This window comes from Salvelinus namaycush, chromosome 21 (genome assembly GCF_016432855.1).
Source record: "Salvelinus namaycush isolate Seneca chromosome 21, SaNama_1.0, whole genome shotgun sequence".
NCBI lineage: Eukaryota > Metazoa > Chordata > Actinopteri > Salmoniformes > Salmonidae > Salvelinus > Salvelinus namaycush.
The window spans coordinates 46,567,777-46,594,966 of record NC_052327.1 but is presented as its reverse complement, the minus strand read 5'-3'; the positions used below and the strand labels follow the sequence as shown (position 1 = coordinate 46,594,966).

General features: G+C 42.1%; 1 long non-coding RNA gene across 2 annotated transcripts in view; it reads left to right on the top strand.

Moving 5' to 3' along the window:
- The first annotated feature begins 2,320 nt into the window (after positions 1-2,320).
- Positions 2,321-27,190, top strand: part of LOC120066427 — a 69,783-nt gene continuing 44,913 nt past the window's right edge. Inside the window, exons 1-3 of one of the 2 annotated variants that reach the window (XR_005478769.1) lie at positions 2,321-2,389; positions 10,168-10,310; positions 26,879-26,970. This is a non-coding gene — a long non-coding RNA (uncharacterized LOC120066427). Of the gene's footprint in view, positions 2,404-10,167; positions 10,311-26,878; positions 26,971-27,190 lie in introns of both variants that reach the window. The other variant, XR_005478768.1, reaches the window with a different exon arrangement.

Below are 27,190 nucleotides of genomic sequence, written 5' to 3'. Positions count from 1 at the left end.
GAGACCGTGCAAAAGTTGCAATGAGAAGAGCTGAGCGAGTTCGGTGTAGTATAGTCAATTGACTATCGAATCGGTCGTAGTCATAGCAAGGTTAAAAAAAAAGATGCATCTCTTCGGGGCCCCATTAGTTTCGTTTAAATAACAGTTGCGTGTCGTGTACCTTTGTAATCATTAATTTAAAATGTTTAATGTAAATTGATATTGTGAGAAAAACCTTAGGCATACATATATATTTAATCTAATATAATAGTCGGCTATAGGTTATGTATGCATGTGGATAGGGTAGCCTTAATTACTGTAGTTAGGCCTATACTGTTTCCCAATAAAGATAATAACATAATACATTTTTTACGAATGTTATTAAAAATCCTTGCCTACTGTGCAAAATGATTTTTTAGACCTTACATGTCTAATTCATGTTATATATTTAAGCAACATGAAAAAATAGGGTATATAGGCTCATTGCAATGATTAATTAAGCTGTAAATAAGCTATAATTCACTTCTCCAGCTTGGCATCCTTATATTAAAAATAACAGTCCAACACAAATAATATCAGGTGCGTAATAACCTAACAATTGAACCACTAGTATTAGCAAAATATCTACAGGAACAAATGCAAATGTAACATGTCATGAACTATTACGCATGAATAAGCAGTCCAACCTCACATTCAATTCGTTGGAATAAGTTAACAAAGTATCTCTGGATTTTGTTTTAGAACTGCGCATTTAACATTGTGTTGAATGATTCTGTGGGCCATTCGTCGTGCCTGTGTCATGCACTCATCATACAGTATGACGACATTACATTTTCACAGAATTAACTAGAGACAAAGATTATGGGTATACTGACAAGATACCTGTCTCTCCGCTCTAACAATGGGAGTCGTTGTCCACAACGTGGTATGGTGGGCTTCATCCCACCTATCCTTTCTTTGGATTGGTGGATACATCTTATTATTGTAATTTTTTAAATATTCGATTAGGGTTGTTGACGTCAACCGCCTGTATGCAATGGAGGGAGATGCAACGCTCCTAGCCTCATAATATGAACATGCATAGCCATCTCAAGACAACTCCGATATAAAGTGTTTTTCTCGAAGTTACCGGGATGTCACGTGTCCTACTTATATCAGTACACTCATAAAAATGTAAGCATTACGCAACTTATTTTCGATCAAATAAACCTCAGGTAGAAAATAAGACATTAATTTTTTGGTTGACCAAATTCGACACCCTCGCGTTGATCTCCATACAACAATCTTTTGCTTGTTGTGCGAAACAACGAAAATACGCAACCTGCTGGAGGGAGACAGATTTTCCGCCGAGTTGGGCCTCTCTCTTCCTCTTCCTCTCTGCAAGTGTTGAAACCGATTACAGGTTAACACAGTAATCTGCCATTTACCAGCAACGTTAAAATTCACCTTCTGCACTATTTTCCCGTCACACCCCGGCACATTTTATATTTTCTTAAAGAGAAAAGGGGCGTTCGTTTTTTCGCACACTCTTCCCCTGTTGATAATAAAATAACAATATATAGTCTATAGAACCATCACTAAAATAATACATTCAGCAGGCTATTATAGATATTTTGAATGCATGAGTCTAAAACACATTGTGGATGAATGGATAGATGAATGCATGACGTAATATGTGTGATATAACTGGACAACATTAATTATGTCATGTTGCTGTATAGGTCTGTGGTACCAGTGAAATAAAATCAAAAACATAATTGGTTTGTAATACTTACCAATCTGGACTCTAAAGTCAGTGCACTGTCAACTTTACATGCACCTCGTTCGACATTCTCATCATCCTCTCCACACAGCAACTTCTGCAGCAGATCAAATCTGATCTGAGTCACGCATACCATTGCATCCATCATCTGGAATCCTAAAACATAAAACAAAAACAATTAGAACAGAGTTTGTTCTCCATAAAGTCAGCCATAGGCCCACATAACCTAATGATATAAAATAAAGCTTTTTCTAATTTGGGGCCACAGTTAACTACGCTACAAACTGTATACATGACTGTAAATTTGCTTGTTATACATAGCCTAGTCAAGTGCATACGCAATAGGCTAATCTGATTTATTAAATTGACCTAATCTATTATGTTGATCAATTTGTCAGCAAAGGAAGGCCTTTCAATTTGACAACATATTGTTTTCCTTTACACTATTTTATTTTCTAAATGTAGGTTTTTAGCCAGAGTATATCGGAACAGCTGCTTCTGCTTGAGCAAAAGATATTCAACTACCAGGGAGAAAAACCCACGCATAGATGTAGTCCTTCTAGAGAACTACAGTACGTATTCATTTCTTCCGTGTCAACAACAAGAAGTCGGCCAACTATATATACTCTACAATCAAGTAATACCGAGGTAAGAATTAAAAGGTAAATATATACATTAACTCTGTGTAATTGTGTTCACTCTATAGTTACTGCAAGCTGCGAGTGACTGCCGTAAATGTGTCAAAATGTATCAGTTGTGATCACGTGCAACCTTCAGCGACATAATGAAACATTGTAGCATTATCAAACACCAGTCTTACAATGTCAATTTAAGCATATTAAACGGTCATACATTTTGGCATGGGTTATTTGATAGCTATTCCCATATTTGTTTAACTCAAATCCCATGATCAGTCGAATTAGGCTATGTTATGTGACAGCAGCTCAATTCAGTGTAGCCATCACTCCTCGACTGGTGTTAGTCGGAATTAGGCTATGTTATGTGACAGCAGCTCAATTCAGTGTAGCCATCACTTCTCGACTGGTGTTAGTCGGTATTAGGCTATGTTATGTGACAGCAGCTCAATTCAGTGTAGCCATCACTTCTCGACTGGTGTTAGTCGGTATTAGGCTGTTAAGTAATATTTATCATTCTCTGTCAACAACATTGCTTGGACTGGACACAATCCTTAACATACATTAAATCATTGTTGAATGAAAGAAAACTGGCAAAATACTATTTCAAATTGGACTAGAAAATATAATACAGTTGTATTAAGCTATACCTCATTAGACAAAAACTGTAGGCTATCTGTACAAAGTTAATGACCCAGAAATGTAATAATCTTATTCAGTAATTGTCCCATTTTTCCAAAATAATTATATTATTCATTAATTGTAGTATCCATAATTATATAAGCCATAACAGTAGTAAGGACTTTTTGATTGAGGTTACCTTAATTTATGTCTGAAATGCTTCTAGGCAAGTACATGATCAAACTGGATTCTCAATTCCTATAGAAGTCTAGTCAGAATAGTTAATTTCACACGCATGTTGTACTCTTTTGGAAATTATGGCAGAATGCATCAACACAGAGCTTGTACAGAATATTCTGGATTTATTTCTATAGTGACATGAATTAATACATAGACCCAGACCTACATGATCCTCAACTATGTCAAGGTTAACATATTGTGTTAAATATCTACTGAATACGGAATGTTTCTCACAGTCACAGAAGAAGCATGGACTTTGATGTTCAATATATAGGCTGATTGATTTTAAAAGGCAACTCCACCACATTTCAACCCGATTTTCATCCGGTTGAAATAACAGTGTCTACATATGTGAAAACTGTGCATTTCTACATTTTGAAGAAAAATATCTAAAGTTAAAAAGTTCTACCCAATGACATCATCAAAAGTTAAAACTTTTTGAAAACAGTGATTTTCAAACACTATGAGATTTACGGTGACATGGGGAGTGAGAAAATACCCTCCTCTGGCTAGAAACTCGTTGCAGGTTTTGAAAATCACTGTTTTTCTTACTTTTAATCCTACCTTGTGATGTCACAGACATGCATTTTTTTTTTCAACCTCAGATCATAGACATTTGGTGCTGGAGATAATGAATATGACGTTGAAAAGTGGCGGAATTGCTCTTTAAGAGAGATATAAAGGCAGATGAAAAGACTAGCATGTTCAAATGGGTAATTGTTTGAAAGATCTTATTAGTCATATTTAAGAAGCGACCTTGTTAGACACGTGCTCTGCAGATCTGTGCTGACTATCTGGATGACTCCCAAAAGGCACCTGATTTATTCCCTATATAGTGCACTACTTTTGACCAGGGCCCATTGGGAAATGGGCCCTGGTTAAAGTAGAGGACTATATAGGGAACAGGTTCCATTTGGGCCACAGCCTATCTGTTGTGCTACATGTCTGGGGTAAGGATAGGGAGAGAAGGGATACGGAAAGGAGGGAGAGGCTGTTTTCACGCTCATTATTATGTGTCAGTGGAAAAACATCTCACCCCATGTAATATAATGAAATAGCCCATACAGTGCTGAATCAGGCTAAATGTGTTGTTGTCCTGCTGTTATCTCCCTCCGCTGTGCTGCATGTTGTGTATAATTGTCTCAGTAATGATACTCTATGCTCTAGTGTATAAATACAAGGTAGATTACAACTGCATGCACTGTAAATATAAAATGTTAACATACACTCCTCTGTTTATTATTTTATGATTAAGCTTATCAATGTGTCCTAAAACCAATAACCTGAGAAAATGTATTTTGAAATGTTGTTGAATTTTTGCCTGGTTAAACCAGACTGAATGTAGTTACGGTCGTATCTACACTTGACACTTACAGTACATTCAACTTCTGCTATCAGAATGCAAAGCTATCCGAATGCAAAGTCGCTTTGTGGTTTGATTGTGTTCAGATCTGTCTGACGACTTCAGGAAGTGGTCAGTGATGCATTGTGTGAGGATTTCTCTTTAGTCTGGATGCAATCAGCACATACAATGGGCAAAAGCATATACAATGGGCGACGTCATCAGCACTCCTCCCACAAGTCTCCAGAAAACGTGTGTTTTGGGACCGAGAGGCAACTTTTCATTATAATGTTGGAGGAAATACGTTCCTAGCATGTGAAGAATGTCTTTGCGGGCCTCCTAAATGCTGGCCAGCTAGCTAATATTCATAAACAAATATGTTTTGTTTGGCTAGAGTTATGCTAACCCGTTTGCAATCCCTTTAGTGTTGCTTGCTAGCATTCTGGCTAGCTACAGAGGTAAGCTGACTAGTTAGCTACAGTAGTTAGCTACTGCCATCAGTTGTTGTTGTGTTATTGTCATATGTTGCCTATTCCACCGTTTGTAGAATGCATACTGTCATTTGAATATAGCGTAGGTTAAGGGAATCCGGACACACTGCGTACACAGTCGATACATTTAAATGTATACTACCGTTCAAAAGTTTGGGCTCACTTTTTGAAAGAAAAGCACATTTTTTCCATTAAAATAACATCAAATTGATCAGAAATACAGTGTAGACATTGTTAATGTTGTAAATGACTATTGTAGCTGGAAATGGCAGATTTTGGGGGGGAATATCTACAAAGGCGTACAGAGGCGCATTATCAGTAACCATCACTCCTGTGTTCCAATAGCATGTTATGTTAGCTAATCCAACTTTATCATTTTAAAAGGCTAATTGATCATTAGAAAACCCTTTTGCAGTTATGTTAGCACAGCTGAAAACTGTTGTGCTGATTAAAGAAGCAATAAAACTAGCCTTCTTTAGACTAGTTGAGTATCTGGAGCATCAGCATTTGTGGGTTCGATTACAGGCTCAAAATGGCCAGAAACAAAGAACTTTCTTCTGAAACTCGTCAGTCTATTTTTGTTCTGAGAAATGAAGGCTATTCCATGCGAGAAATTGCCAAGAAACTGAAAATATTGTACAACGCTGTGTACTACTCCCTTCACAGATCAGAGCAAACTGTCTCTAAGCAGAATAGAAAGAGGAGTGGGAGGTCCCGGTGCACAACTGAGCAAGAGGACAAGTACATTAGTGTCTAGTTTGAGAAACAGACGCCTCATAAATCCTCAACTGGCAGCTTCATTAAATAGTACCCGCAAAACACCAGTCTCAACGTCAACAGTGAAGAGGCGACTCCGGGATGCTGGCGTTTTGTTGGTGTTTTGTTGATGTTCTGGTTTATGGTAGGAAGATTTTCATTTATACTGAACAAAAATATAAACGCAACATGTGAAGTGTTGGTCACATGTTTCATGAGCTGAAATAAAAGACCCCAGAATTGTTCCATACGCAAAAAAAACAACGTATTTCTCTCAAATTTTGTGGACATGTTTACATCCCTGTTAGTGAGCATTTCTCCTTTGCCAAGATAATCCATCCACATGACAGGTGTGTCATATCAAGAAGCTGATTAAACAGCATTACACAGGTGCACTTTGTGCTGGGGGCAATAAAAGGCCACTCTAAAATGTGCAGTTCTGTCACACAACAGAATGCCACAGATGTCTCAAGTGTGCAATTGGAATGCTGGAATGGAGTGTGGAATGGAGTGTGCAATTGGAATGCTGACTACAGGAATGTCCACCAGAGCAATTGACAGATAATTTAATGTTAATTTCTCTACCATGAGCTGCCTCCAGCGTTGTTTTTGATCATTTGGAACTACGTCCAACCGTCCAGACAACCGCAGATCACATGTAACCACGCCAGCCCAGGACCTCCACATCCGGCTTCTTCACCTGCGGGATTGTCTGAGACCAACCACCCGGACAGCTGTCTGTAATAAAGCCCTTTGTGGGGAAAAACTTATTCTGATTGGCTGTGCGTGGCTCCCCAGTGGGTGGGATTGGCTCTTCTCAAGCCCACCCATGGCTGCGCCCCTGCCCAGTCATGTGAAATCCATAGATTAGGGCCTCATTTATTTAAATTGACTAATTTCCTTATACGAACTGTAACTCCGTAAAATCGTTGAAATTGTTGCATGTTGCGTTTATATTTTTGTTCAGTATAGATACATTTCTACCAGATTAGATGACTGTTTTGAATCATGTAATTAACTCTATGACATTCTCGTAGACCTGAGGGGTATACTACAAAGCAGGACCAATGAGTTGGCCAGCTAACTTCGATTAACAGCCAAAAATAACTATTGATTTTATGGTTCATTAAGAAAGCTATTTCTTAGATATATGTTTTTGGTTGTTATGAAAAATCCATGCAGTATTTTTCTGGATTAATATACAAGATAATATGAAATACACTTGTGTGAAAATGTCCTTGTGGTTTCTGTTGGTATGCAGGGTGGTGATGTTCCTGCTTATGAAAAGAAAGTGGGTTACTGTGAAGCACCCTATTTTATCTGTAAACACAGTTAGATTGATCTGACAATGATTTTTCTACTCATCAGCTGTTTTGAGTTATGAGCCATACACAGCTCAAGCATAACCAAATACACAGTATAGGCACAGATAAGCAATCAATGCTAAAACATAGCATATATATTTCAGAAACACAGAACACTGGCATTCTATGTGCTTAGTCTCTGTCTATTGACATGTACATGCTTTTCCAGAGTGTACTGTTCTTTTTTCTCAAAATGTAATTTTTGTGTTGTCCAATGTCCTGTCTGTACCACACATTGACTGAGTGTGCTTGTACTGAGTGTGACTCAGTGTCTGATCATCTGGCCTGTATGTTCCTCTCAGAGGGTTGATCATTCAGTAACACATTGTTCCAGAGGAAAGGGCAGACAGGACAGAGGAGGCTCTCAGCCTCAGGGCTCTCTCTAAGCAGGGGAAGGGAAGGGTGAAGAGCTAGCACTAGGTTTGGACAAAGCTTCTGCTGAAACGAATCATTGATGGAGAGGTGAATGTTACCTCAGAAACCACAAACCTGCAGAGATTGAGAGAGTTGAAGTAGGCCCAGAGCACTGAATGTGTTTTTCTTATGTGGTGACATGTGCGTCAATCTACAGTAAGTAACGTAATAAAAAGTCCCCACCATAATCTGTCAGTTTAAACTAGAGATGTATGGAGGTAGTTTTGTGCCAGCAAAAATAAGGGGTTAAATAATTTGTGTCCAAAAAATATTTCCTGATCTTTTGTCACGGCCGTTTTATAGGAGTGGACCAAGGCGCAAGGTTTTGAGCTTACATATTTATTTATTTAACGATGTCGCCAACAAAACAATAAATATCCAAACGACACGTGCCGCCAACGTAGTGCATCCAGGCAACTAAACATGGACAACTACCCACCAAACCAACATGGAAAATGGCAACCTAAATAGGCTCCCCAATCAGAGACAACGATAAACAGCTGTCTCTGATTGGGAACCCATTCATGCCACCATAAACCTACATACCCCTAGACAATACATTTTTTGACTGTCAACTTCTGCCGTTTATGAATGTGTTATTCAAGGTGTTTCAATGGGCTGTAGTGTAAAGGCCAAATACTTTTTAAAATATTATTTTGGGGATACCTCAAGGGTTCCTAAAATTCTACATCAAATAGCTAAATGATCCATGGTATGACCATCTTAAAACAATTCCATATGTTAGCTTAGTAGTATCCCACCCCAACGGTTTAGACTTTTAGAAGTTAACTGCCAGAAGGCAGGTAGGCAGGAGGTTCAGCAAAATAGTTGTTTTATTCACAAAATAAGGATAGCCTAGTGATAGCAGTTTAGGATAAGTGATGATTTATGTCAGCAAGGCATATGTCAAAATTACTTTAAAAACGAATAAAATATTAACGAAAACTTCTCAAGAAAGAATTGAACTGTATCAAAACTGCATTTGACCTAAGGAAATAGGTTTTCCCTGGCTGACGCGACCCACATGCCTCACAGCTCACTCACTGGGCAAAAACTGGTTTCAACAACAAAACATTCTATGTGATGACGTTGAATCAATGTGGAAAACTGATTGGATTTGCAAAAAGTCATCAACATAAGGGAATGTCTTATTTTTTCACTCAACTTTTGACCTAAATCCAATGACATGGTGACATTTTTTTGTTAAACAAATTTAACCAGATTTAAATCAAAACTAGACGTTGAACTGACGTCTGTGCCCAGTGGGCAGGGAGCGCTGTGACCACACTGGTCTGGAAAGGAGGCAGTTTGTTAATGTAATATTCGCTCCTAAATTGTGCAATGGGTTTGATTGGTTCTCTCAAATGTTTTTTTCCCTCGGGGGTTGAGACCTTTCATTGTTTGGATTTGAAATTCCAACTGTTGTAATAGAAGGGGGCGTGCATGTGTGGCTGTGTGTGGCTGTGTGTGGCTGTGCATGTGGGTGTTTGAGTGAGAAAGACACAGAGGAGAACCAATCAGTAAAAAAGCACTGCCCCCTTCATTATCGATGCATTGTGCCGACAACATCAAAGTGCCGTTCCAGACTCTAAAGTCAGGAGGACTTCGAGAGTTAGGTGTTATACAACGTATCCACACACGGATAGGCTAAATATTACTTATCAGAGCTCCTCGCAGTCGAACACAAAAACTAGCAAAGCCAGGTAGAAATAGCTAGTGCTACCCCTGGGCTAAACCATAGATTCATGACCGATTCCCTGTTTAAATCTAATTTAACCAACACATAGGCCATGAAATGGTCTAAAAGCAGACTTATCATATTTTTATCTGCCTTATACTCAAACATTTTACTATAGGTGTCACGACTTCCGCCGAAGTCGGTTCCTCTCCTTGTTCGGGCGGCGTTCGGCGGTCGACGTCACCGGTCTTCTAGCCATCGCCGATCCACCTTTCATTTTCCATTTGTTTTGTCTTGTCTTCCTGCACACCTGGTTTACATCTCCTACTAATTAACATGTGTATTTAACCCTCTGTTCCCTCCATGTCTGTGTGGGGTATTGTTTATTGTCAAGGTTGGCACGCTTCCGGCTGGTTTGCGTCGGGTTTTGTGGCAGCCGGTACTTTGTACTTGGGTTTTGTACTTTGTGCTGCCTCACTTGTTCTTTGGGCATTTGTTTTGTGACACAGTTGCGTTCTGTGTTATGATTGCCTAAGTAAAGTGCTTTGTCCATTCATCTCTGCTCTCCTGCGCCTGACTTCCATGCACCAGCTACACCCACCATTGACAATAGGTGATATCTCATTAAACAAATAAACCAAAAATACTAAATGACAGTACATGCACACGTCCGTGGTGGAAGCACCTTGTAAAGAATGGGAACATGCACGAATGGAGCTCCAAGAAGCGGGAACAAACACAAAGCAGGCCTAAGCATTCAAAATAAATGCACAAATTTACATAACCTAGCTAGGTATAACTTTTAAATCTTGACTATTTAAATGCTTTGACTTCTCATTGCAGCCCCATAGGCCTATTCACACACACCTTCTCTTCTCTCCATAGGAGTTCTTTGGCCGGTGGTAGTTTTGGCCTGAGTTGGTGATCGGCATCATGGAGGTGGTTATGAACATTCTCAAGACACCAGTGCCCAGTGGGGTGTCTATGACCCTGGGCCTGTTCATGATCTTCCTGGCTCTGCTGTACTGGTAACTCAATGTCTTCTGCCTCTAGTCTAGGTCAATAGAACAAATCCAAAACTTAGCATGTATTGTATACAGATGTGTCTGTTGGTACTGTATGTATTTTTCAGTCTAGTTGGGCTATATTTCCACTAATATGATCCCACTATGGAAAGGGCAGACTCTCACGAACACGATGGTGTTTTCCATTTTCTACAAACCCCCACAAATGTCATGGGACTCGTCTGAAGGTAAACCGGTACCGGTTTAAAAAATGAATGGATGTATGGAAATTGGGTTAAATATGTATCAAACATATTTGTAAACATTTTTTAAATATAAACATTTGGGATACCTACAGGGGTCCTTAAATTCAAAACCAAATAGCTAAACAGTCCATGTTAGCTTAGTAGTTAGTTCACAGAAGCCGGCATATCACTGTAATTGTATGGTATTCAGATGACACACACAAAAAGTCCTCAATTCAGGATGAGTGCTTAATCAGCATGCACCAGTCAAAATAGAATGTGCTTACTCTCAACCCTCATCACATCTGACGAAGAGTCAGGAAACCACTTTGCAGAAGGAGCACGTTTCATTTTAGCCCCACATTAGCTAGGATTAGTAGTCGTTGAGGTCAGCCGTGTGAGATTGATGCTCTGCCATACAAAGGAGCGAGAGGGCCTGACAGCATGCTCTTTCTCCTTGCAGAGCACGGAGACTGACTGAACACTGGTCACTGTGCACTGTTGTGGAAAATGTTTTTTTTTTGTAAAGCAAGCATAAAGCCTGCTGTTTGTTGTATCCCGGTGATACACTCTTTTAACTTGTTGGTTATACATTACATACTGTAGGTTTCCACTTCAGATGTACAGTATAGCAGTTTCAGACACCGTGTTGAAACTGTTGGTTTTAAAGATGCCCACAACAGACACAAACACACACATGCACGCACACACAAACACACACACACACACACACACACACACACACACACACACACACACACACACACACACACACACACACACACACACACACACACACACACACACACACACACACACACACACACACACACAACACAACACATACCATACAGTAACACTCGGTTCCACAGAACTGCAAATCTGCAGCTGCCATTCAGTTGGAAGAAATTAAAGAGGATTTTTTATGTAAGTTCCGAAATTGAGATTTATACTGTATCTGAGGATGAAACTAGCCTGCATGAGGGGCCGTCATGACACCGGGGTTAGAAATGAACATATTTAGGAGGGGCAAAGTCAATTTGTCTCTGGCACGACTCCATAAAGACTTAAGCCACATTAAAGACTTAAACTCACAGTTTAAAGGAGATGTTGCGTCCTTGAAACGTCAAGCGTCAATCATGTCTCAGTAGTACCTTTGCACTCATTTAAACTGCACAAGTTGTTCTCTGGGAAATCATAACACTGCCTTGTTTGCTGTGAAGTCTTTTCCATTTACTTCACATAAATACTCATACTCTGCATGCTCAAAATGTCAAGGCTTGTTAATAATCTTTATCTCCAAGAAATGGCTTATTCACAGTTGCGGCACTGCTGGCAGTTTTAATACAGGGATGTTTTCAACAGCAATACACAAACACTTCCTCCCTCAGGAGATCTAGGGCTTGTCTTGGCCAGGCAGTGTCTGCCCAATCCGAGTTTCACACTGCTCATGCTGAACCTCAGCTGAACCCTCCCTGGGACCAGACTCCACCTATCTCTCATGGCAGCTGAACGCTCAGCCGTCTGGCTAGAAGACCACAGGACAGAGTGCCACCTACTGGCCAGTGGAGTAATGACCTGTCTGTCTTGTAAAACAAAGCAGGCTGCTGCTTGGCTAACAGGGTTATATTCATTTGGCACCAAATTGTGGAAAACAGACTGAAACAAGAAGGGACTACCCGAACTTGTCCATTTTCTGTTTTGCTACAGAATGCCCTAATGAATACAATCCTGGTTTATTCCCACTATAAAATCATTTGATCGTCTGTTCTTGCGTTTTATGGATGGCAAATTTTTTTTTTTTCAAATAGACCTTTTTCCCACATGGTTTGGGCAGGTCCAGTCATATTATTTACTTCCTTTCTGACTCAATTGTCCATTGCTTTGCTTTTCTATCCGGTGTATGTGACAATAAAATATCTATTTTATAATTTTTGTTTGACTCATGTAAGCTTGATGGGGAAATTATCTGTCTGTTTGGGGATAGAGAGAAGTTTCTATAGCTTAGGTAACACGGATATTTCCACCATCTGTGTGTTATACATTGGGTCTCCCCAATATGCTGTTAGCTCAGTGTGAATATTGTGTGAAATACAATGCACCCTGGCACATAGGCACAGTGACTGAACTCCCCCCTCACCCCATCTCCTTCTCTCTCTCTCTCTCTCTCTCTCCCCTTCTCTCTCTCTCTTTCTCTCTCTCTCTCTGTCTCTCTCTCTCTCTCTGTGTCTCTTTCTCTCTCTCTCTCTCTCTCTGTCTCTCTCTCTCTCTCTCTGTCTCACACACACACACACAACCCCACATACACACACCCTCCTCCGCTGTAACTTGAGACGATTGTTTTCCTGTCCCTGTGTCCCCTCGAGAAAGTGTGCTAAACTCTGTAGCGAAATGAACTCTGCAAGGAACACAGTGTGTGTAACCCAACCAGGGTCCATTCACTGGCTAGTCAGTCCAAGTGGAAAGCATGACATAGCCGCCGATGATCTCACAACAAATTAACTCTGAATAAGGCTGTGATATCCAAGTGTCTCATCGTTGTTGGATGCTCTACCATAAGCACCGATTCAAAGGTCATGATGAAGATTGTGATATCATTGGATGTTCAGACACAGAGCCATATTGCAAATGTAAGACTTATAGGTAGCATCCCTTATATAAATTCATATAGGGAGGTTTAGTATAAGGAGATACTCCTTTAGTTTGTTTTTGATATAAATGGCTTTCAAATTGTCAATATCCTGGCCACACTGTTCACATGTACAGTTCTCTGTATTGGACTCTGACATCATGCATGAACCAACGTGTTTCCTTAAGGCTGAATCTATAAGCAGACAGGATAACAGTGGCTCCGCTTATTGAAATAAGCAGATAGATGCCTTTTGTGCAATAATATCCCTCATTGTAAATATGCAATGAGAGATTGATCAGATCAAAAGGTTTCATCCCACTCCTTACATGCCTTGCCAGTGCTCTAGGAATAGTGTGCATATGCGAATATGTGTATTTGTGTGTGTGTGCGTGCGTGCTTGCGTACGTACGCACGTGCAAGTCTTTACAGCTCCCCTTATAAACCCTGAACCCAACCCTACTGAATAATAGAGGAAGTAACGGAGAGCGGGCTGCAGCTAAAGTATCAAAACTGGGCATTATAAAACGACCCACCCTATTGAGTAGCTCAGACTGGAGCCTCTTCAGGCAGAGCCATAGCACAGTCCCTAATTAGACCTGGGTTCAAATACTATTTAAAATCCTTTCAAATATTTTATCGGGGCTTGATTGAGCTTACCTGGTGCAATTGGACTAATATATTAGTCCCAAAAGTGTGATCCCCGACCCATCTTGCACTCCAGGCATACAAAATCAAAAGCTGAAATATTTAAAATAACATTTGAACCCAGGTGTGCGTTCTCTAATATAAACCCAGGACAGCTGACTTGGCAACGCTGCACCACGGTGCTCCGACGTCCTGCAGTTTGACTTCCGTTGTCATTGGCCGAGTCCTGTGGAGTGCTTATTTTTTAATTGAGGCTGTTTGGACAGCTCATCCATCACTGACTGCACACCTCACACCTCCCTCACTGACTGACTGACTGACTGACTGACAGACAGACAGACAGACAGACAGACAGACAGACAGACAGACAGACAGACAGACAGACAGACAGACAGACAGACAGACAGACAGACAGACAGACAGACAGACAGACAGACAGACAGACAGACAGACAGACAGACACAAACAAACAAACATTGTGTGCGGGCATGCACACGCCGTGTGTGTAAGGGAGGGAGGGGTCCATGTGACTCACAATTACTGGAAATGGAATGGAGGTGCCAGTCACATGTGCCTTTTGTTTGGCGGCAGCATGACTCCATGACAGTGTGACTCTCCATCTCCGTACAATACACCTGCTCACACTCCAGATCTAATAGAACAGCATGACGCACCTCTCAAATCACCTTGCCTGCTTTCCTTTGTCAACCTTTATCATAAAGAAATCCCACTCTCCTTCCACTCGTCACTGGCTTCTCCTTGGTTAATTTTGGTCTGCGGCTTTGCTTGTGGAAGCTCATTGGAGCAACACTGAGTAGCCCCTGGATTGTGCATTCGTACAGCAGCTGTGTGACTCTCTATAATAGAAGGATGGCAGACAGTGCATTGGTACAGAGCAGTGATTTGTGTGTTTAATTAACAGTCTTAAAGCAGCAGTGCAGTTAAAAAGGTGATTTTTTGTATGACATTTCCACTCTATGAGGTCGAAATAACACTCTGAAATTGTGAAAATTATGATAATCCCCCTTTTGTGCAAGAGCTGTTTGAAAGCCTATTCAGGTGGGATGGAACTTTTGGCCCACATCATGACGTCACAATGTGATCTGATTATAATAGACCAATGACTGTTCATCTAGGTAAGGGGGTGGGCTCTAGACCATCCTATCAGCCCATCAAAACTGTGTATGTAAATATCTTCAAAACAAAATTCTGACACCCACATGATCAGACTGAGCATTTCAAGGGCCAAAGGAGGCTCAAAATACATTTTTGAGTTATTTTCATTAAATAAACAAACACAGTGACATACAGTGATGATTTAAAAACAAAGTTTCAAAGACTGCAGCTTTAACAGTCTTTCAACATAGCTGATGACTGTAGTTGGAGACCATGATGAGATGGGGAGAAGCATGCTCTGTCCAATAAGAGGGATCCAGTAGTCATCATGGCTGCAGTTGGGCCTCTGGTTAACACAACCCAAAAACTGATGGTACTAATGTAATGGAGATTAATCATGTGCTAGGGGAGATTGTTCAGTGAGAGGTGGATGTGGATACATTGAAAGGGACAAATATTATTATAAAGAGAGTTTAATAGATTTTCATCTGAGTCTGTGTGCTTCAGCTCTCTATGTATGTGGAGACAAGGCTAATATGAGCTGTAGCCAATGTGCTAATGTCTCACATAATTACCCCATTATCTAGCGGGATTAGAAAGCTGCTAAAACAGTTTGTCTGTGGTGGGATTGTGTAATGCTTGATGGATAGTTTGTGTTACATTAGATTGGGTTGATGAGCCCTCTTTCAATACAAATAACTATTAACAAAAGGTTACAAACAATCATACACTTTTCCTTATCAATAACTGAAGGAGATGGGGTTCTTGGACCAAAAGTGTTGATAATGTGTGGGTGTGCACGTGTGGGTGTGTGTGTGTGTGGGTGGGTGGGTGTGTGTGTGTGTGTGTGGGTGTGTGTGTGGGTGTGTGTGTGTGTGTGTGTGTGTGTGTGTGTGTGTGTGTGTGTGTGTGTGTGTGTGTGTGTGTGTGTGTGTGTGTGTGTGTGTGTGTGTGTGTGTGTATGTGTATGAGGGAATGGGTCATAAGGGTGCAGGCTTGTGTCTGTCTGATTCTATATGTGTGAAGCCTTTGTTTTATCAGGGTTAATATTCATGGATTGGGGATTGCAGACCGTTCAGTTTTTGTTTCGGTTCATTGCTTTTCTGCACGGCACAATGGATGATGTTGATTGATGGTGTGGTACAATGGATGGTGTGACAGAGAAGAATGGCAGACATATACAGATATGGGCATGCGTCAGGGTTACACCCCCAGCTATACCCCCACTGCCACGCGGCTACATACCTCCATAATGAAGACCGCTCTTGTTGCATAATGAAGAACATATCACACTTTGCAGGGGATTGAAAAATTGCGGAGATTTTCTTCCATCAACCCCCAGGATGTTGAATGGATGAGATAGAGAATGGTAAAATGGCGCCGGAAGAAATGGCAGCAGTATTACGGGCGCCTAACCAATTGTGCTATAATGTGTTTTTTTTTCGCGTTATTTGTAACTTATTTGTACATAACGTTTCTGACACAGTATCTTACGGGAAAAAAGAGCTTCTGGATGTCAGGACAACGATCACTCACCTCGGATTAGACAAAGATTTTTTCTTCAACAAACAGGACACACAGAATTTACTTCGAACACCCGACAAGGCCAACATCCCCGTCATTGGCAAGAGAAAGAGACGCAGGTACAGAGAACACAGAGCGGATTGCCTCATAAGGATCCGCAGACGGCGAGTGGGAAAACTGCCGTTACCGTCAATATTACTTGCCAATGTGCAATCACTGGACAATAAATTACACGAGGTACGATCACGAATATCCTACAAACAGGACATCAGAAACTGTAACATCTTATGTTTCACGGAATTGTGTCTGAATGATGACATGGATATTCAGCTAGCGGAATATACGCTGCACCGGCAAGATAGAACAGCACACTCTGGTAAGACGAGGGGTGGTGGTCTGTGCCTATTTATAAACATCAGCTGGTGCACGAAATCTAAGGAAGTCTCTAGACTTTGCTTGCCTGAAGTAGAGTACTTTTGTGGCTGTTTATTTACCACCACAGACGGATGCTGGCACTAAGACTGCACTCAGTCAGCTGTATAAGGAAATAAGCTAACAGGAAACTGCTCACCCAGAGGCGGCACTCCTAGATTTTAATGCAGGGAAACTTAAATCAGTTTTACCTAATTTCTATCAACATGTTAAATGCGCAACCAGAGGGGAAAAAAATCTAGATCAACTGTACTCCACACACAGAGACGCCTACAAAGCTCTCCCTCACCTTCCATTTGGTAAATATGACCACAATTCTATCCTCCTGAATACTGCTTACAAGCAAAAATTCAAGCAGGAAGCACCAGTGACTCGGTCTATAAAAAAGTGGTCAGAAGAAGCAGATGCTAAACTACAGGACTGTTTTGCTAGCACAGACTGGAACATGTTCCGCGATTCTTCCGATGGCATTGAGGAGAACACCACATCAGTCACTGGCTTTATCAATAAGTGCATCGAGGACGTCGTACCCACAGTGACTGTACGTACATACCCCAACCAGAAGCCATGGATTACAGGCAACATTCGCACTGAGCTAATGGGTAGAGCTGCCTCTTTCAAGGTGCGGGACTCTAACCCGGAAGCTTATAAGAAATCCTGCTATGCCCTCCGACGCACCGTCAAACAGGCAAAGCACCAATACATGGCTAAGATTGAATCGTACTATACCGGCTCCGACGCTGCTCTTATGTGGCTTGCAAACTATTACAGACTACAAAGGGAAGCACAGCCGCGAGCTGCCCAGTGACACGAGTCTACCAGACGAGCTAAATAACTTCTATGCTCGCTTCGAGGCAAGCAACACTGTGGCATGCATGAGAGCATCAGCTGTTCCGGACAAATTTGTGATCACACTCTCCGTAGCCGACGTGAGTAAGACCTTTAAACAGGTCAACATTCACAAGGCCGCGGGGCCAGACGGATTACCAGGACATGTGCTCCGGGCTTGTGCTGACCAACTGGCAGGTGTCTTCACTGACATTTTCAACATGTCCCTGATTGAGTCTGTAATACCAACATGTTTCAAGCAGACCACCATAGTCCCTGTGGCCAAGAGAGACCTGGCCGGGTGGTGCCAGAATAACAACCTATCCCTCAACATAATCAAGACAAAGGAGATGATTGTGGACTACAGGAAAAGGAGGACCGAGCACGCCAATATTCTCATCAACGGGGCTGTAGTGGAGCAGGTTGAGAGCTTCAAGTTCCTTGGTGTCCACTTTAAAACAAACTAGAATGGTCCAAACACACCAAGACAGTCGTGAAGAGGGCACGACAAAGCCTATTCCCCCTCAGGAAACTAAAAAGATTTGGAATGGGTCCTCAGATCCTCAAAAGGTTCTACAGCTGCAACATCAAGAGCATCCTGACTGGTTGCATCACTGCCTGGTACGGCAACTGCTCGGCCTCTGACCGCAAGGCACTACAGAGGGTAGTGCGTACGGCCCAGTACATCACTGGGGCTAAGCTGCCTGCCATCCAGTACCTCTAACCCATCCACCCCAGTCATAGAATGTTCTCTCTACTACCGCGTGGCAAGCGGTACCAAGTCTAGGACAAAAATGCTTCTCTACAGTTTTTACTGTAGAGCCATAAGACTCCTGAACAAGTAATCAAATGGCTACCCAGACTATTTGCATTGTCCCCCCCAACCCCTCTTTTACGCTACTGCTACTCTCTGTTTATCATATATGCATAGTCACTTTAACTATACATTCATGTACATACAACCTCAATTAGCCCGACTAACCGGTGCCCCAACACATTGGCTACCCGGACTATCTGCATTGTGTCCCGCCACCCGCCAACCCCTCTTTTACACTACTGCTACTCTCTGTTTATCATATATGCATAGTCACTTTAACCAAAACTACATGTACATACTACCTCATTTAGCTCAACTAACCGGTGCCTATATATAGCCTCGCTACTGTATATAGCCTCACTACTGTTATTTTTCACTGTATTTTAAGTGTTGTTTTTATTTCTTTACTTATCTATTGTTCACCTAATACCTATTTTTTACTTGAAAATCGCACTGTTGGTTAGGGCCTGTAAGTAAGCAGCGCACGTGACAAATAAACTTTGATTTGATTTGATTGATAAATTGCGGAGATTGACTTCCATCAACCCCCAGGGTGTTGAATGGATGACATAGAGAATGGAGCATGGTGGTTGTCTGAGGGAGTTCCAGCTTGGTTGAGCTAGGCTAGGCATGGGTTCTCTCAAGCTTGATTGAGCTAGGCTAGGCTAGGCATGGGTTCTCTCCAGCTTGGTTGAGCTAGGCTAGGCTAGGCCTGGGTTCTATCCAGCTTGGTTTAGCTAGGCTAGGCATGGGCTCTCTCCAGCTTGGTTTAGCTAGGCTAGGTATGGGCTCTCTCCAGCTTGGTTGAGCTAGGCTAGGCTAGGCCTGGGTTCTCTCCAGCTTGACTAAACTAGGTTAGGCTTGGGCTGGATTATCTCCAGATTGGTTGAGCTAGGCTAGGCTAGGCATGGGTTCTCTCCAGCTTGGATGAGCTAGGCTAGACTAGGCCTAGGTCCTAGTTGTTGGCTCTTGGCCTTATGCTGGGATGCAGGCACCGCAGCCCCACAGTTGATAAAACTGGGCCATGTAGGGTGAACTAACACTCACACTTGACTTTTACCCCCCTACTAGCGCTTTACTTTATTAAGTAAAATTGACTTACTATGACATGTGGTTGTCCCACCTAGCTATCTTTTTTAAGGGCTCCCGCTGTGCCACTCGGGAGCCCTTCGTTTTAAGATGAATGCACTAACTGTAAGTCCCTCTGGATAAGAGAATCCGCTAAATGACTAAAATGTTAATGTAAAATTAGACAAGTCCAGGTAGTCCCTCTTGGTTTCAATCTGTTTTCTTCCGTTTGGTGCATAATCACACAACCCTGATTCAATACTATGGTTTAACCATGATGCCCTGGGAGCGTCTCCATCTCCTGGCCCTTTGATTGGCTGTATATCACGTTGCCAGATCTGTGGGGTTGTTTGATGGAGGTGTGTGTCCTATTGTCAGACAGTTGTAATTTCAGCAGCAGACAGATAAAACGGCCCTGCCAGCTGCAGCCCTTCAGTCTAAATGAGACTTCAATCCCCCTGACCACCACATGACCCGTCCTGTGTGTGTGCGTGTGTGCGTGCATGCACATGTCTGTGTTCATCTAGGAGATTAAATGAGAGGGAGACAGCTCTATAAATCTGTCTTTTGTTAATCGCAACCCCAAACACCAGAGCCGGAGACTCTTGAGTATGAAAAATTCACTATCCGCTCCTTATTACATTTTTTATAAGCAACTTTTTCAGTTATAACCCTGGAGGGGTGAGTCCTGGCTTTTCTCAGTGTTGTCTGTGTCTCAGAGTGCGTCACTGGATGTTCCTAAGAAACCAATGGTTTCCAGGTGAAGGCGCTCCGCTCTGACGTGGGTGGGACTGGGGAAATGATTAGTGAGCTGTGGTTGCCGCTCTTACTGTAACAGTAGGCCCAGCTCCTACTGTAACAGCAAGCCCAGCTCCTACTGTAACAGCAGACCCAGCTCTTACTGTAACAGCAGACCCAGCTCTTACTGTAACAACAGGCCCAGGTCTTACTGTAACAACAGGCCCAGCTCTTACTGTAACAACAGGCCCAGCTTTTACTGTAACAACAGGCCCAGCTCCTACTGTAACAGCAGGCCTTCGTCTCTTTCCTCCTCCACTTTCTCCACTTCTCCTTCTCTCCCATCTATCCTTCTCAAACTCTTAGCCTTTCTTTTCCTCCCGCTTCAACATACTGTTTTACTCTCCACCCACTGTATCCCTCTTCTCCTCTAGGTTGAAGATGGGAAGGTTCAGACACCGTAATACGTCCATGCGGAAACATTCGAAAATGAACAAATTCATGGGATTAGCACCGTCGCTGGGTTCTACAGGATTAGCATTGAAAACGTGACTAGTGGTCAGGAAGTCCAGTAATAAAGTGGCTGTAGATTATTTTTAAATAATTTAAATGACTAGAATGACAGTAAAGCAGTTATACTATGTGTTCACTGAGTATTTAACTGAAATTCACTACGATTGTGTTTATTTTTCACTTTGATCGCAAACTTTCTGTGCTGCTATCATTCTCTCCCAGTCATTCCGAATGCGGAAGCAGGTCCCTTGTTGAATTCAGGTACAAAGAGTTATGGGATATTAGAAAGCTCTTGTCTTAACCTGTATATTTTGAACCTAGCTTCTCCTCATATTCCTTCTCTCATCCCTCTGACCCACCCTCCGCCACCTGTTCTGTGTCTCTGGAGGAGATGCTGTTCCCTCAGCTGGAGCCCTGTGGTGCTCTATGATGTCCTCTACCACTCAATTACTCCCTACAAAGATGTACAGCGAAACAGACAGACAGATAAACAAAGACACACAGATAGACACACAGACACGTGCTGATAGCACATTCACACTGACGTCTGACGCACATACACACACATACACATATACACACACGCACACACTCTCGCACCATACACACACAAAGCAAACCTGCAGGTGATTCAATGCCCTCCCTCAGCCCCATGAAAGAAGAAAAAGATAGAGACAAATACTTTTCTCACCTCCAGGATATTAGAATATTTTGGCGTGTGGTTAGCTCACAGCTCTTTTTGTGCAACCGGGAGTGAGAGTGTCATTCTAGTTTATCTAATGTGTTGTGTTATGTCATTGCAAGGTAAATGACCAGTAACTGTGTGTTGTGAAAGTCCTTGGTGTCAATTGAGAACTGTTGACCAAATCAGTGGTTCTTAATTCTCTTCTCAGGGTCCCCAAGCCGGTGCAGACCTAGCACAGCTGATTGAACTTGTGAATTAACACAATAATAACAACTATGGAATTTTAACACTATAAAAGTACTTTGAGTCAGTCATGCAGTCACAGTTACAGTTGAAGTCAGAAATTTACATACACCTTTGCCGAATACATTTAAACTCAGTTTTTCACAATTTCACTGACATTTAAACCTCGTAAAAAGTCCCTGTCTTAGATCAGTTAGGATCACCAATTTATTTTAAGAATGTGAAATGTCCAAATAAAAGTAGAGAGAATTATTTATTTCAGCTTTTATTTCTTTAATCACATTCCCAGTGGGTCAGAAGTTTACATACACTCAATTAGTATTTGGTAGCATTGCCTTTAGATTGTTTAACTTGGGTCAAACGTTTTGGGTAGCCTTCCACAAGCTTCCCACAATAAGTTGGGTGAATTTTGGCCCATTCCTCCTGACAGAGCTGGTGTAACTGAGTCAGGTTTGTAGGTCACCTTGCTCGCACACGCTTTTTCAGTTCTTCCCAAAAATGTTCTATAGGATTGAGGTCAGGGCTTTGTGATGGCCACTCCAATACCTTGACTTTGTTGTCCTTAAGCCATTGTGCCACAACTTTAGAAGTCTGCTTGGGGTCATTGTCCATTTGGAAGACCCATTTGTGACCAAGCTTTAACTTCCTGACTGATGTCTTGAGATGTTGCTTCAATATATCCACATACATTTCCTTCCTCATGATGCCATCTATTTTGTGAAGTGCACCAGTCCCTCCTGCAGCAAAGCACCCCCACAACATGACGCTGCCACTCCCGTGCTTCACTGTTGGGAAGGTGTTCTTCGGCTTACAAGCCTCCCCCTTTTTCCTCCAAACATAACAATGGTCATTATGGCCAAACAGTTCTATTTTTGTTCCATCAGACCAGAGGAGATTTCTCCAAAAAGTATGATCTTTGTCCCCATGTGCAGTTGCAAACTGTAGCTTTTTTATGGCGGTTTTGGAGCAGTGGCTACTTCCTTGCTGAGCGGCCTTTCAGGTTATGTCGATATAGGACTTGTTTTACTGTGGATATAGATACTTTTGTACCTGTTTCCTCCAGCATCTTCACAAGGTCCTTTGCTGCTGTTCTGGTATTGATTTGCACTTTCGCACCAAAGTACGTTCATCTCTAGGAGACAGAACGCGTCTCCTTCCTGAGCGGTATGACGGCTGCCTGGTCCCATGGTGTTTATACTTGCGTACTATTGTTTGTACAGATGAACGTGGTACATTCAGGCATTTGGAAATTGCTCCCAAGGATGAACCAGACTTTATGTCATTTTCCAAGCTGTTTAAAGGCACAGTCAACTGGAATTGTGATACAGTGAATTATAAGTGACATAATCTGTCTGTAAACAATAGTTGGAAAAATGTATTGTGTCATGCACAAAGTAGATGTCCCAACCAACTTGCCAAAACTATAGTTTGTTAATAAGAAATTTGTGGAGTGGTTGAAAAACGAGTTTTAATGACTCCAACCTAATGTAAACTTCCGACTTCAACTGTACGTATTGCTGCCCATCTCATAAGGACAAGAAGAAGTAAAACAAGCTGTGTGTGACTGCAGCATGACATGGTATGGCCTAATGTATTTAGCATAGCTCATCTCTTTGTAGCATAGTACATCACAGCTTAGCCTGGTTAACCTGAACATGTGCTGTAGCATAGAAACATTTCAGTGTATAATTCAATGAAGCTTCAGTATGGTATGTTGGTTTCTAGGCTATACAGTATGTCAATCATATACCAGCTCTGCTCCAGCCTCCATTCTTGTATTGTAGGAACAGTAAAGCCTTGGTCTCATAGGAGCACCTGTCTGTCTCTGTGTAGGAAGATTCAGTACAGGACAGACAGGTCAGTGCTGCTCACAGCCTCTCCCTGTGTGTTTGTGTTTGTGTGTGTGTTTGTGTGTGTGTGTGTGTGTGTGTGTGTGTGTGTGTGTGTGTGCGTGCGTGCGTGCGTGCGTGCGTGCGTGCGTGCGTGCGTGCGTGTGCGTGTGCGTGTGCGTGCGTGCGTGCGTGTGTGTGCGTGTGCGTGTGCGTGTGTGTGAATGTGTGTGAATGTGTTTGTATTTCACTTAGTATGACTGACACAGTGTTTTTCTTAACTCTATGACTGCCTATTCTGCATGGCCTCTACAACAACCCCCACAGTCATAAATATGTTTGTTCTACCCAGTCACTGTGTTGAGACTAAGAGTGTCACGTGCCTGCTGCTGATGACAACACCACTCTCTGTGTCTCTCTATAGATGAGGCCATTACACCAGCCATTATAAACTCCCACATTTCCACAGCAACAGTGGAAACAAACACAATATCTCACCCAGTCTGCACCACTCAGTAACATTTAAGTGCTAATGCCTGAGAAGCCGGTGTTTGGAGGATATATTGGCACAGGTGTTGTTAGGCCCGAGACAAAGTCGGGTTACCAACATATTCAAATAATGATAGACATATTTTAATTTCATTTTTTTTGTTAATGAATTAATTCATACTATTTCATCCTTCCACAAGATATAGTCCTGACACAAATCTAGGGTTGCTACCGAAGCTGGCTGGTCGTTCGTTCTATCGGTTTGATTGCAAGAGACGCGACCTAGTCGTTCAGTATTTTTGTTGTTCTAAATGCTACATTGCCCTACTGACTGGCAAAGTTCTTATCCCTTGCTTGCTAGCTAGCCAACTACGGCTAACTTACAATCACGTCAAACAGTGCAGCCAGAATAACAACAGAGTAGCTGCATTTGCATTTGTTTAAGCTGTTTTCTAGTGACATTTATTTGGATACATCCATAACAATGAGCTAATGATGCCCGATTTCTTCTGTCATAGAAAATGTGCTTTCTCATCAGGACACAGTTGTTCAGAGTTGCTATCCAACAACACAGCGAACACAATCACTTCAAACTGAAGCTGGAAAGACTGCAAACTAGCTGCACTTCGATTCGTTTTCCTGGTTTTCTATTGATAGTTCTGTATATATCCATACAAATTATACTTATTCATGTTTTCGACTGGCTGAGAAAAGCTGCCTGCCTGTCTGTCTCATCCCGACTCCCGACACTTTCATTACTATGGGACAGCTGGAGATCGAATTTGAATATTGAAACAATGTTGCAAATGTCGGAGAGACAGACAGCAAGGTTTATACACATCTCCGCTGTTGAAAACTAAATGTTAGTCTCAAAGAAATGTGAGATAATGTCTAGATGCTTTTTATAGTGGAGATCAAGTTAATAAATTGCCTGACTGGGCTGAAGAGACAGTGGATTGCGCAGTCAGATGGAACAAAATAGGCATTTTAACATCGTAGACTTAGCCAGTGGCAACTTGTGGAATAGACAACAGCTGGAACGCGGTTTTAACCAATCAGCATTCAGGATTAGACCCACCCTTTTTATAAAGGACATTAACCACTGTGTCAATGACAGATGTGAGCTTGATAGAACATGACTGTGGAGTATGAGGCTTCTAAGAAAAACACCATGTAATTACAAAGCAGTTACTATGTAACAATGTTGTCACACAGTTATTACTGTGTAGTTACATGGGTATGAGGGCAACTTTTAAGTGTTACTAATTACGGTATATGAACACATTTAATTGATAGCAAAGTCTCTTACTCCAACATTAGCAGCTAGGCTAGTTAGCAAGCATCTCTGCCACATGTCCTCATGATGACTCACAGCTCTGTGTAACTGTGGTTACTTACAACCAATTAAAAGGTGAAGAAACAAGTCAGGCAGGCTGTTTGGCATATGTATTTTTAAAGCCAAGCAGCTGATCATCTCCATATATTTAGCTAGCTAGGGCATGGTGTTGTGAGAGATGCGGCTAAAGCTAATGCGAATGGTGGTGTGAGTCACTCTGCTGATGTAAGCGGAGAGGGATGTCTGTCTGTCATGGCTGTGTGACAAGCATGTGGTTATTATTATGTAGGTGTCAGAACATGAGTCAGTGTGTTGAGATATTATTGGTTTTCCTTTTATCTATGGTTGGAGTTTCAGATCTCATTACTAATTATGGTTCTCGTTCAGTGGCTTAGGAGGAGATGAAGTGGATGTTTGAATCTATTTGGGTTTTTAGTATCAGAGGTGTGGGCTGTGTGTGTGTGTGTGTTTGTGTGCGGGAGGGGGTAGTGGTCTGTGTGCGTGTGTGTACGTGTGTGTGTTTGTGTGTGGGAGGGGGTAGTGGTGTGTGTGTGTGTGTGTGTGTGTGTGTGTGTGTGTGTGTGTGTGTGTGTGTGTGTGTGTGTGTGTGTGTGTGTGTGGAGGTGGTGGATCTGTGTGTGTGTGAATCAGTCCTGTGTTGGCTGCTCAGTCTTGCAGCTTTCTTTTGTTGGTCGTTTACGTATGTTGTAAATGTGACTTCCTCAATCCAGTCAGTGTTGTGTGCCCTTAACCATAAAACTGCCTGTCTGTCACTGCTCCCTCCCTGACTGTGTGGGAGGGTTTGTGTGCAAAGCTTTATTTTCTGACTGTAAACACCTTTTCCTGTCTCTGAGTCCATGGCTATAGCAGCACACAGGGAGACAGCCATCCTTTAATTGCCCTTTACTTGACCAGGATACACACTCACTCACTCACTCACTCACTCACTCACTCACTCACTCACTCACTCACTCACTCACTCACTCACTCACTCACTCACTCACTCACTCACTCACTCACTCACTCACTCACTCACTCACTCACTCACTCACTCACTCACTCACTCACTCACTCACTCACTCTACTCTCTCTCTCTCTCTCTCTCTCTCTCTCTCTCTCTCTCTCTCTCTCTCTCTCTCTCTCTCTCTCTCTCTCTCTCTCTCTCTCTCTCTCTCTCTCTCTCTCTCTCTCTCTCTCTCTCTCTCTCTCTCTCTCTCTCTCTCACACACACACACACACACACACACACACACACACACACACACACACACTCCCAGAATCCACCCTGTCTAGAGCATACAGTGTATTACATGACTGAAGAACGTCCTGTGGTATCCCATAATGCTCCTCAAAGTCCCGTACAAAAGTCCCCTTCCTCATTCCAATGACTTACATATCAGCAGAAAACGCCAGCAGTGCCTGTGATGAATAATGCATGCTGTTCTGTTTTAGGATACGGAGTGTGGAATTCGTCCCTGGCTCAATGTGGAATAAGGCACCCCAAACCGTCCCCATTCTTTGGGAACCTGTTTCTATTTCGTCAGGTAAGATACTGACTGGTATGGAAGAATTCACACTCTCACTAAAAGAAACCACTTAATTTAAGCATATTTCCCCTGCCAACCAGTGTGATATTTGTGTGTGGAATCAATACAGAGTTCAATGTAGGATTTTCTTCCCTTTTTACTGAGACAATGGCTGGGTATTGCCTGTCTTTTTTGGTTACATACATTGAAATACGTTGAAATCACTTAACCTCCCCCC